The sequence below is a fragment of the Aegilops tauschii genome, chromosome 7 (genome assembly GCF_002575655.3).
Source record: "Aegilops tauschii subsp. strangulata cultivar AL8/78 chromosome 7, Aet v6.0, whole genome shotgun sequence".
Taxonomy (NCBI): Eukaryota; Viridiplantae; Streptophyta; class Magnoliopsida; order Poales; family Poaceae; genus Aegilops; species Aegilops tauschii.
The window spans coordinates 493,067,820-493,078,226 of NC_053041.3; the positions used below are offsets into that span (position 1 = coordinate 493,067,820).

At 47.1% G+C, this 10,407-nt stretch overlaps 1 long non-coding RNA gene and 1 pseudogene across 1 annotated transcript; both read left to right on the forward strand.

The window, feature by feature from the left end:
- Positions 1-3,802: 3,802 nt before the first annotated feature.
- On the forward strand, positions 3,803-5,275 carry LOC123493403 (F-box/LRR-repeat protein At3g26922-like; annotated as a pseudogene).
- A 675-nt stretch (positions 5,276-5,950) lies between these two features.
- LOC109774259 (uncharacterized) lies at positions 5,951-6,999 on the forward strand. Its single transcript, XR_012188341.1, has 2 exons — positions 5,951-6,306; positions 6,404-6,999. It is a non-coding gene; the product is annotated as an uncharacterized lncRNA (long non-coding RNA).
- The last annotated feature ends 3,408 nt before the right edge of the window (positions 7,000-10,407 follow it).

A 10,407-nucleotide genomic window follows, 5' to 3' on the forward strand; every position in this document is an offset into this window, starting at 1 on the left:
GTTAGCCCATGCCGCCGGCCATTTTTGTGGTTATTTATAGCTAGCAGCTGGCTAGGGGATTGAGGGTTTTACAATTTACCCCTGCGGCTGTGCGGGAAGTCTTCGTTGGAGCGCGGGAAGACTAAGTGGAGAAAAAAAATTCTTAGTACACGACCTATGTTATGTCACATGCTATCACACACGTGTTAACATAAGGACACGTATGCATAACTTACAAATCATCACACACGAGTACTCGCACCACACATCATGTGCAATGCTCCTCACATCGCAAACAACTCATTTGCATTTTCAAAGTTTTTCCTACACACATATCGCACACGAAACAACTGTAGCAACTGTCTGCAAGGGTTAGGGACACCATAAATATCATATCTTTGCTCTCTATCGTCTCTCTCCTCTCGTAGCCCCCAAATCTGTCCTTCTTCTCCCTCTGTCCTCGCCTCCACAAAATCCTTCACATCACACATGTCCTCAAAAATTCAAACCACCCTCTCCATCGTGGAAGGCACGGGGGAGACGCATCTCATACGTGTGCCGGAGCCCGCGGCGGCGGTATGCGCTAATGAGGGTGCGGCGGCAAGCGCGGAAGAGTTGGCGGCTATAGCTGATCTGTTAGGGGCACGCACGGTTCTGTACGTGGAACGAGCGGTCGACGCCGTGGCCTGGACGACACACGATGATGAGCCCGCCGTTGCCTTGGAGTTGTCAGCACTCGCGAATTTCACCGTGGTAAGGGCGGCAGCCTCCTTAGGGTCTGCTAGAGCTCTAGCAGCACACATAGCAGATGCCTTTGCTGTTTACGGCCGCTTGGAACATATCCGTCAAGGCCATGGACGGGATTTTTCCTGAGCTCGGAGCTACTATGATGGAGCAAGAGCAGACGAATGGTCGGGCCTATGAAATGTTCAAGAACATGGTTGTCACCGACCCGAATCTCGACCCTTCCATCCGAGAGAGAATTTTGCATCAGTGCAGAGAATATTTCAACATCGTCGCACCAACAGGCCAGCCCCGCAACAACGCCGACAAGCAGCTATTTATATTTTGCTGTTTTCTGAACCTTGCTGATATATAATGCCGCTATTATGTTGTTTGGTTGGTTATGTATGAGTACGAACGATAATTTGTGCACTCATTTTCTGAATCAGGTGCTTATTAGCACGAATTGTATGTGTTATTGTCGGTTCGTGTTTCAACACAACTCTGATTACTGACCTGTTTGCTAGGTATCACACACATCTTATTACGCCAAATCATTTGTGTTATTTTTTATCATCGCAAACAGGTCACCCTGTTTTCTTGGTATCACACACATATTGTCACTTGTAAACGTTTGTGTTATTTTTTATCATCGCAAACAGTTCATCCGAGTTGCCTGTTTGCTGTGTATCACACACATCGCAAATGTTTCTATTGTCTTGGCTCATCACAAATAGTTCATCTGAGTGAACTGTATGTCGTATATCGCACACACCTTGATCCGGCTGACCATTTCTGCTGTGTTGCCCAATCACAAATAGTTCATCCGAGTGAACTGTATGTCGTATATCGCACACATCTTCATCTGGCTGAATGTTTCTATTGGGCTCGTAGCAAACAGTTCATATGGATCAATTGTATGCCACATAGCACACACGCAACTCTAATCTGAATCGTGTTTGATGTCTCTGCCATCACAAACAGTTTGTATCATTTTTGACAGTTTTCTTACACCATTGTTTGTAATTAATGCATCGCACACAATTTCGTTGAAGGGTCTCTGATTGTAGTGTCGCGTTAGGACCATCCTGCAATAGTGGGTGGTGGCCCCCTCCAGGAGATATTTGACCAATATTTTTTGTATGTTCAATACAAAATCTCCGCCAAGTTTCATCCAATTCGAAGAACGTTTATTTCTGCACAAAAAACAACGCCAAAGTAGTTCTACTGAAAACAGCGTTAGTCTAGGTTAGGTTCCATTCAAATCATGCAAATTAGAGTCCAAAACAAGAGCAAAATTGTTAGAAAAAGTAGATATGTTGGAGACGTATCAATCACCTCTACTTTGTACCACATCCACATCAATATAAGCAAAGTAGGACGTTGTGTTTTACCTCTTCGAGAGGTCCCAAACCAGGGTAAACACATGTGTCCCCATGTCTTTGTTACCATCGTGCCAAGGCTACCAGATCGCGACCCCCTACCCGAGACCTGCCGGATTTAACTTCGACAATGTTGCCCTTCTCCCGATTCCCTCTCTTGATCCCTTCCGAAGGTGAGCTTTTCTGCTTATGTTTCGTCGTTTGGGGTCTTTCTATTCGTCACATATGAGAGCCAATCCCACATGGTTGAATTAGCGGAATAGGGGGAGGTAGCAAGGTACAATATGACCGCTGGTACGAGAGGGTGCAGTTACCATGCACTGTCTTTTCTTCTGAATCACCAGACGTGGCTTGGTTTCTCCCCACTTGACCATCTCCATATGGAAGGCTTTTGTGACGTCGAATTAGAATATTTTACACCAAATAGGTATTCTCGAACCAATGCTCAAATCTCCTACTTCTTTGGAATCCTGGTGAAGTGTGACAAAAGGGCATGTGAACATGGCAAAACACGAAAATCCTATGACTAAGATTAAAAAAATTAAGATGAAAACTAAAGCAAAATGTACTCATCAATCTCCTAGCAGGTTTTGAGCGGGATGGGGAGACGATGCAATCTTTCCTTTCCATCTCATGCAATAGAGGAAAGTCGTTCGTTGTGTAAACATATTTTGACAAGTTGTTTCCTTCCTTTTTCGATCTCTACTTTGGAGTCCCGCCATGTGGTCTCGGAAGGAAGCCGCTGGTTGGTTCTCTTGGAGCAAATGCTTGGCCTATTTTTGGAGAGACCTGCCTAGTAAATGGATTCTCTCTGGATGATGTTGAAACATAAACACACCTGTTATCCCTGGCTTCTCCAGTTGCTTTTCACCTCAAGTTCTCCTATTGTGAGATCAATCAGAGGTCCAGTGTTTGTCTTTGATGTACCCTTTCATAGTTGATAACGAAGATGCACACTGGTCACGTGTGCTACCGAGAGGGTAGCGTGGTATCCCCACCAAAAGGAGTTCACCATGTGCCGCATTTCTTCAAGAGATTTTCCTCATCTTTATCAATCGTGGTGTTTCTTTGTATTTTTGTTTAGTGTGCTACCAAGTGGATAGCGCTGCATCCCTAGGGAAAGGAGTTCATCACGTCGCACATCTCTTCGAGTGATTTCTTCTTATCTTCACCAAGGGCTGCGGTCTTTTGTATTTTCTCTATGTAAGCCTTGTGCAATTTCTGTGGGCCATGGACTAACGAAAGCATGTTTGCTAAAATAAAGCTATAATTTATAATACAATCACTATTGAGCCACTAGTAATGCACAATAATACACTAAAATTTACTAGTTGAACCATACGAAGGGTATATGGAAACAGAACAGGTAGTGTCCATAAGTTTTTTTACATTAGTGTTCGTAAGTTTCAATCAACTGTTTGCTTCTTCTTGTACAAAAAATATGATACGTGATTTGCATACTCTCGAGAAAAAAAATAAATTTGTTAGGGTTTTCTCGATGACTTCAGGAGTACTGGCCAAAAACTAATCAACAGTCTGATTAGATAAAACGAGTTTGGTTAGTTGGTCAACTGCAGGGAGAGATAGTGCCACTGTACTATTGAGCGGCGTGCACTAGACTACAAAGCTTTCGGGCCCGAGGGCCGAGGGAACTCGCTTCAAACACTTGTTTTCCCAGCTAGCAGCTCCACTCTCTGGCCGAAACACTCATTGCGACCATGGGCGACGGCGCCGCCTCCCACCCCACCTGGCGCTACAACGGCGAGGACCGCATCAGCGCCCTCCCCAACGACCTCCGCGGCCAGATCATCACCCGCCTCCCTTTCACGGACGCCGCACGCACCGCCGCCTTCGCCTCCCACTGGCGCCAGATCTGGCGCACCACCCCGCTCGTCCTGCGCGACACCAATGCCCACCTCCCTGAGGCTACGCGCGTCGCCGGGGCCCTCGCCGGCCACCCGGGGCCGTTCCGCACCGTCAACCTCTTCGGCTGCAGGTCCACCTCCCTGGATCTCGAGCTCCCCGAGTGGCCGCGCCTCCTCGCCGCCAAGTTCACCAAGAACCTCTCCTTCCTAAACAAGCAAACCCAGCCCCAGACCACCTTGTCACCCCTCCCCGCTGACATACTCCAGTGCGGCTGCTCCAGTCCCTCTCCTTGGCCTACTGGAAGATCCCCGACGACCTCCCGCTCGCCGCCGATGCCTTCCCCAATCTCCGGAGGCTCGGCTTGGTAAGGATCGACATGAGCGACAAGTACATCCACCGCTTGCTTGCTGCTAGCCCCGTTTTGGAGACCCTTGGTCTCATGCTCAAGGGGAAGCCCGAGCGCGTCCATGTCTGCAGCCAAAGCCTCCGGTGCTTGCTCCTTGGGTTGTCCAAGGTGGAGGAGTTCACCGTGGTGGACGCCCCGCTCTTGGAGCGCATCATCTTCTTCAAGCCGCCTTATGGTGGAACCGATTGCGTGAGGTTCAAGATTGCTTCAGCACCCAAGCTGCGAGTGATCGGCTACCTACATGCAAGAATTCACAAGCTGCAGATCGGTAACATCATCATCAAAGTACGGCTACCTTTCCTTCTCTCCCTAGTTTTGTGGAACTATTCTTCTTTTTTTCGATGAAAAGGGGTCTCCCCCGGCTTCATTCATAAGAAAGAAACCATATATATAGCTCGAGTACTGTTTATTACAAACTCTCTAAGATCACAGGGAGGCCTAAGCACCTCACTCTAAAATCCTGAATAGACTTTTGTCTATCCCATCAAACCCACGGGAGGGAGATTAGAAACTAGGGGGAAGCATAGTAATACTGATAAAGGAAAACAGAACAGAATAACAAAACATTCTACTTTCAAACTCTTACATGGGTAACAAACCCAAGTCAGGCACGCGGGTCAGTGAAGAAGTTCAGTAGAGCCCTAAGAACACCACGTGTATAGAATCCTTCTCCTATTTATGTTTAAGCTGGTACTTGATTGTGGTTCTTCCTCCATGAGTAGTTGTTCCCACCACTTCTTTCCATGAGATTGTTTCACTTGCTTTTCTGCAAAGTTTCAGTTTGGCTCCATAGCAAAGGGAGCTTTCAACCTTCCCCAAAGATGATTCTGGAAATCCATCAAGGCTCCTCTTTACAGCTCCTGAAACGGTTTTGTCTAGACTCTCAAATATTGGGAGACTAGGCCTAGCACCTATTTAGCGAGATCCATGAAACTCTGTTAAATATTATAGAGTTTCTAAAGTTGCACAACCCCACAAGATTGCAGATGTGTAACTACATTCAAGTGAATGTATCTTTTATTGCAAAGCCACAACTTAGCAATAGATTCAAAGTTAACGATTGGCACCTAGAAAAGCATTTCAACATCTTCACAGATTTTACTAGCTACAATACATTCAAAAAATAAATGATATACAGTTTGTATCTCTTTGCAATGAACACACTCTAGGGGTTTTGCCATCCCCCTTTTCCTTAGATTGTCACAAGTCATGATTTTGTTCTGGGAGAACATCCAAATGAAACCTTATACCCTAGGGGGCAATTTAATACTCCATACTACAGGAAGATACAAAGGTTGCACCCCCCCTAAAATTCACTAGAACATATAGAGATTTATAAGAGCAGGTCCCTTTAGATTCATGCTAGCTAGGCAGGACCTAATTGGGGTAATTTTTTCCAAATAAGAAAGAAGTCTGCCTCTCCAGCTAGCTATTTTGGCTAAAATTTTATCAATAAAAGCTAGCAGATCTTCTCTGCCAATCTTGTGAAAATGCAAAGGAATTCCTAAATACTTAATAGGGAAATCCCCAACTATGCATTGGAAAATGTCCACAAATGGAGTGAGATCATTAACTGTAAAGTTAATAGGGATAAGAGTACACTTATGATAGTTAATTGTCATCCCAGCAATTTGTTCAAAACAGGTTAGAATCCATTTCAGATTCAGAGCAATTCCAGCATCATTTTCGAACAATAAGAGGGTATCATTAGCATATTGTACTCTTATAATAGCACTCTTATAATGGAACTATTCTATGACCAGTTAAAGAGTAATTTGCATGTTCTTCTGGTGCACTGTACTGCAGCCTGACACAATCGCGAGCCCATGCACTTTGGTCCCTAGTGTCAAGATATTGGCCGTGAAGGTGAACTTTGTTGTATTCGGGGAGGTGAAGATGTTGGCCAGCTTTCTAAGATGCTTCCCCAGTGTTGGCACACTGCACATCGAGGTCCTAGGGAATTCATGACAAGTAATCTTATAGCAATCATTTATTAGCAGCATGTTTGTATCTAACTGAGTTATGCACTCCTTTGCATGAATTGCAGTCTGTACCGCAGGATCCATCAGTAGCCGCTCATGAACCCACTAGAGAGCACCATGCTAGGTTCTGGCAGGAGGCCAGTCCAGTCGAAAGCTTGAGGTCACACATCAGGAGCTTGTTCATCCACAAATTCCGAGGGGATCAAAACGAGTTTGAATTCCTCAAGTATGTGGCCATGAACGCGCGGGAGTTGCGAGCTTTGCTGGTCGTGTCGCCTGACGAAAAAATTGCATTGGCACTGGCAGACGAGGTGAATGAGATGGCAAACAAATTGGATCATCCACGGTTTCAGCCATGGATTGCTCGAGGATTCTTAGAGGCACCTCGAGTACGAAATGCTTTGATCTATGCTAAAGTACCCTTTCTCAGTGTCGATGACCCTTTTCGCTGGTGAAACCATGGCTGGGTATGTGTCTTCATGATCCCAGTTTTTTTGGGAATCATTGACTGCAATCTACTTCAAGATCAGGCTGTTTAGTTTATAAGGTGTGTGTTCTCCTAAGATATGGCAAGTTTAAACATACCATGAGTATATTGTGAATAAAGCCTTGGACTTATCAGGGGCTGAGATTTTCAACTATACAAGATATTCTAGCAAAACAGGGAAATTGCAACTAGATCCTCGGGGAGCCAAACAAACTCAGTATCTAGCACGAGCCACCATCCTAGAAGCCTTGTGTAGATCATAAATCACATAGCCAAACCATCTCATGAATAAAACTTCTACCACAGTGCAAGACTGCAGAGAGACTGCGGATGCGATTGTGACAGAGAAGGAGCACGGACTGCTAGAGAGTGATATGTAAAATGAGAAAGGAACCCAAGGAGAGAAGAAAGAGGCCATAGTCATGTTACTGTAGGAAAAATGGCCTCGAAGACCGGCCTTCAAATGTTGGTTGGTCATAACACCACCATCGAAAAGAGAATAAAGAAGAGAACCAGCACCCCAACAAATCAACACGAATATACTCAAGTTTTCCACCCCAAATCAAAAAGACCCGAGATAGTGTAGATACCACCCCCATGTCCAACACAGATAGTCAAGAGAACCACCGTTCCGATGGGAGATATGGATGGTACTTTTTCACTACCACCATCAAGAGAGTAGAAGTCATGCACAACCAAAGACCTACCTAAGACACATAGATACTAAGCACACACAAAATAAGGCCTCAAGACTCCCTTCCCTCTCACCATCACCTAGAAACCAATATAGGTGAGTGAAACAACGTGACATGGGAATCCGAGGCACTTGCTCTGTCCTCCTCTTAGGTTGCTTCTCGCGGCTACAGTTTCATGGGGTGTTTCTTCTCATATCTCTATCTTGGATGATTAATTAATAGTTGCTAGAATTTGTGCAAATCATGATCGCAGAAAATTGCCCACTACTAAAGCATAAACTTGCAGGTTAAAAAATGTATGTGTTTAGTTACTTGAGTATTACCGCAAATTTTTAGTTTATACGAGCTATATGTATATATAGAATGATTTAGTGATGATTTTTGTTAGAAGTAGAGAATGTTAAGATTGTTTTTTAGTTTTAGACATCTATTTAGGCAACTGAATTGACATATAAACATTCTCTTCCTAAAATAAAATAAGTGTGGAGAAATCTAGAGCATCTCCAGCAGATCACAAGAAAACTCCCACTATAATTGGTTATAGGGGCTTTCCCAATAAATATATTCCGGTTTTCATGTTTGTTTGCTTTTACAGAGCACTAAAAATCCCATCACCAATACTTAGCCTAGCATGTGGGTCCCACCTAATTAGTGGCTAGTCTCTCCCTCTCTCGCATGCATGAAAGACTATGACCGAGCTCCGAGCGGTGCAGCGCGATCGCCCTGCTGCAAAGTGGGGCAGGGGCGGGCAAGCAGTGCAAGTAATCAATGATGCAGGCGGGGCATGGCGTCCCGTCAATTGGCGACAGAGATGAGGTGATGTTTCTATTTGTTCGCTCTGGCCAGTGTGGATGGTATTATAGGAAACAATGCATCTCCCCCTTTATAAAAAGGAAATTTAGTTGTTTTGGGGTGATCACCAATTTTTTTGAGGGGGTGGGGGTAGGGGAAGGGGGTATTTTTTAAGTATTAGGGCATCCCTAACACATCCCCATAAGTCAAATTTACTGCAAAAGTTTGTATTTTGGGCGAATTAAGCCTATTATAGCTCATCCCTTAAAAAATTAATTCTCCAAAACTTTAACTTTCCAATACCCATATCTCAACCACCTAACCAGTATTTGCTCTAGGCCTCTAGTAGCACCACATCTCGATAAATTTAGGCTAGCGGTCGACCTCCCTCTTGGCGTCGATCACCTCGCTCCCCCCGCCACTGATCCCCCAATAGTAGAACCGGCCCATGCCCCCTTTCCCGGTAGAACCGCCACCCTCTTGCGCACCTTATCCTCACTTGTCGATGCTAAAAATCATCATTTTCGTTGCCTTCATGGAGCTTTGCCCCATCTCCCCTGACGTTGAATTTTGCCGAGAATTGAACCTTATGATCTCAGAGAGTATGTAGGAGGCTCACCCGTGAGCCCTCGCTGATCAACAGCTTTGGAATTGGCCAAGTTAACGGCCGCCATCGTCACGACACTGACTATACATCCTGGCCGTGTGAGTCGTTTCCACACCAGGGAACCAGCTCTGTAGCCAATTACACACCGTTGTTGGTATCCTCCCCTGTTGTTCGGTCCTAGACGAAGAACTATCGCTGACCACTGTTGATCTGACCACTGCCATCCACATGGTGTTTGTCGGCGTCCTGGGAACGAGGGTACCCAGACTTGCCTGCTTGCGGCCCACGGCGTGGCTCCACCAACGGCCCGGTACGGCCCAACTTCGGCAGCAACAACTCAAGACCCTCGCGAGGGGCCAAGCCTCGCAAGGCGGACGACACCAAGACCTCCCTGGGGGCGGCCTCGCTAGGCTGGCTCCTGAGGAGCGGAGATATCTATGCAAGGGGCACCTCGCAAGGTTCACATGACGTGAGCCGTGACGACCAAGGCCAGGCGGGCGCCAGCGGGCGCAGTGTACCCGTTTCCTCTCTGGTGTTAAAGAGGCAGGAGCAGACGAGGAGTTCCGAGGCATCAGGCAAAGGTTTCCATATCAGTGCAACGAGACCACGACCAGCAGGACGGCAAGACGGAGGTCATCGCGGAGCCCACGGCAGCGTCACCACCAGAGCCTTTGGTAGGCGAAGACTACTTTTGTTAGGATAACTTGTACTAGTTGTCTCCCTTCAAAATTGGCCGTTGTGGGATCCCTTCCCGCCTACATTTGGGAAGAGGACCGGGGCCTCTATAAATAGGACTAGCCACCACCATAGGAGGCAACTCCTCTTGGACCGGATCCATTCCACCAAGACCATCCTCACCACCTCATAGAGCTCAAGAACACCTCTCCTCCGGAGGCTGTTCACCCATTATACTAGTTCATCCCCAGCCCACGAGGCAATCCACCACCACCACACTGGAGTAGGGTATTACACCACACGGTGACCCGAACCAGTATAAATCTCTGTGTCTCATGTTCTTTTGGTTCGTCGAGCTAGGCCATGGAATCGTGTGGTAGGCAGGCTGGGAGAGAGAGGGAGAGAGAGAGTCCTTCGTGCGCACCCCAGAGTTTGAACCTCTCAAGGGTCTGCGGAGCCATGAATCCAACATTTGGCGTGCCAGGTAGGGGTGCGCCGAAGCTTTCCCTCCATCGATCCACGCTCCGCCGTTCCACCACTTCCATGGCAGATGCTCGTCGAGCCCGTGTAGATCGCCGGGCCGCTCTCAACGCTCGCGTCGCCCAGACGGAGCCCGTCGGCTGGCCTCCCCATCTCTCTCCATCACCCGCTGCCAAGGCCGCCACCGGCCCGGCGGGGAACGAGTAGCAGGCCTCATCGCTGCACCCCTCCGTGCGGCGGGACGGATGCACCGCCACCCCTTCGCTGTCTCCGGCCGGTTCATCATCCCACGCTCGCCGCGGGCCCGCGGACGCGTAGGCTACACTGCTCATG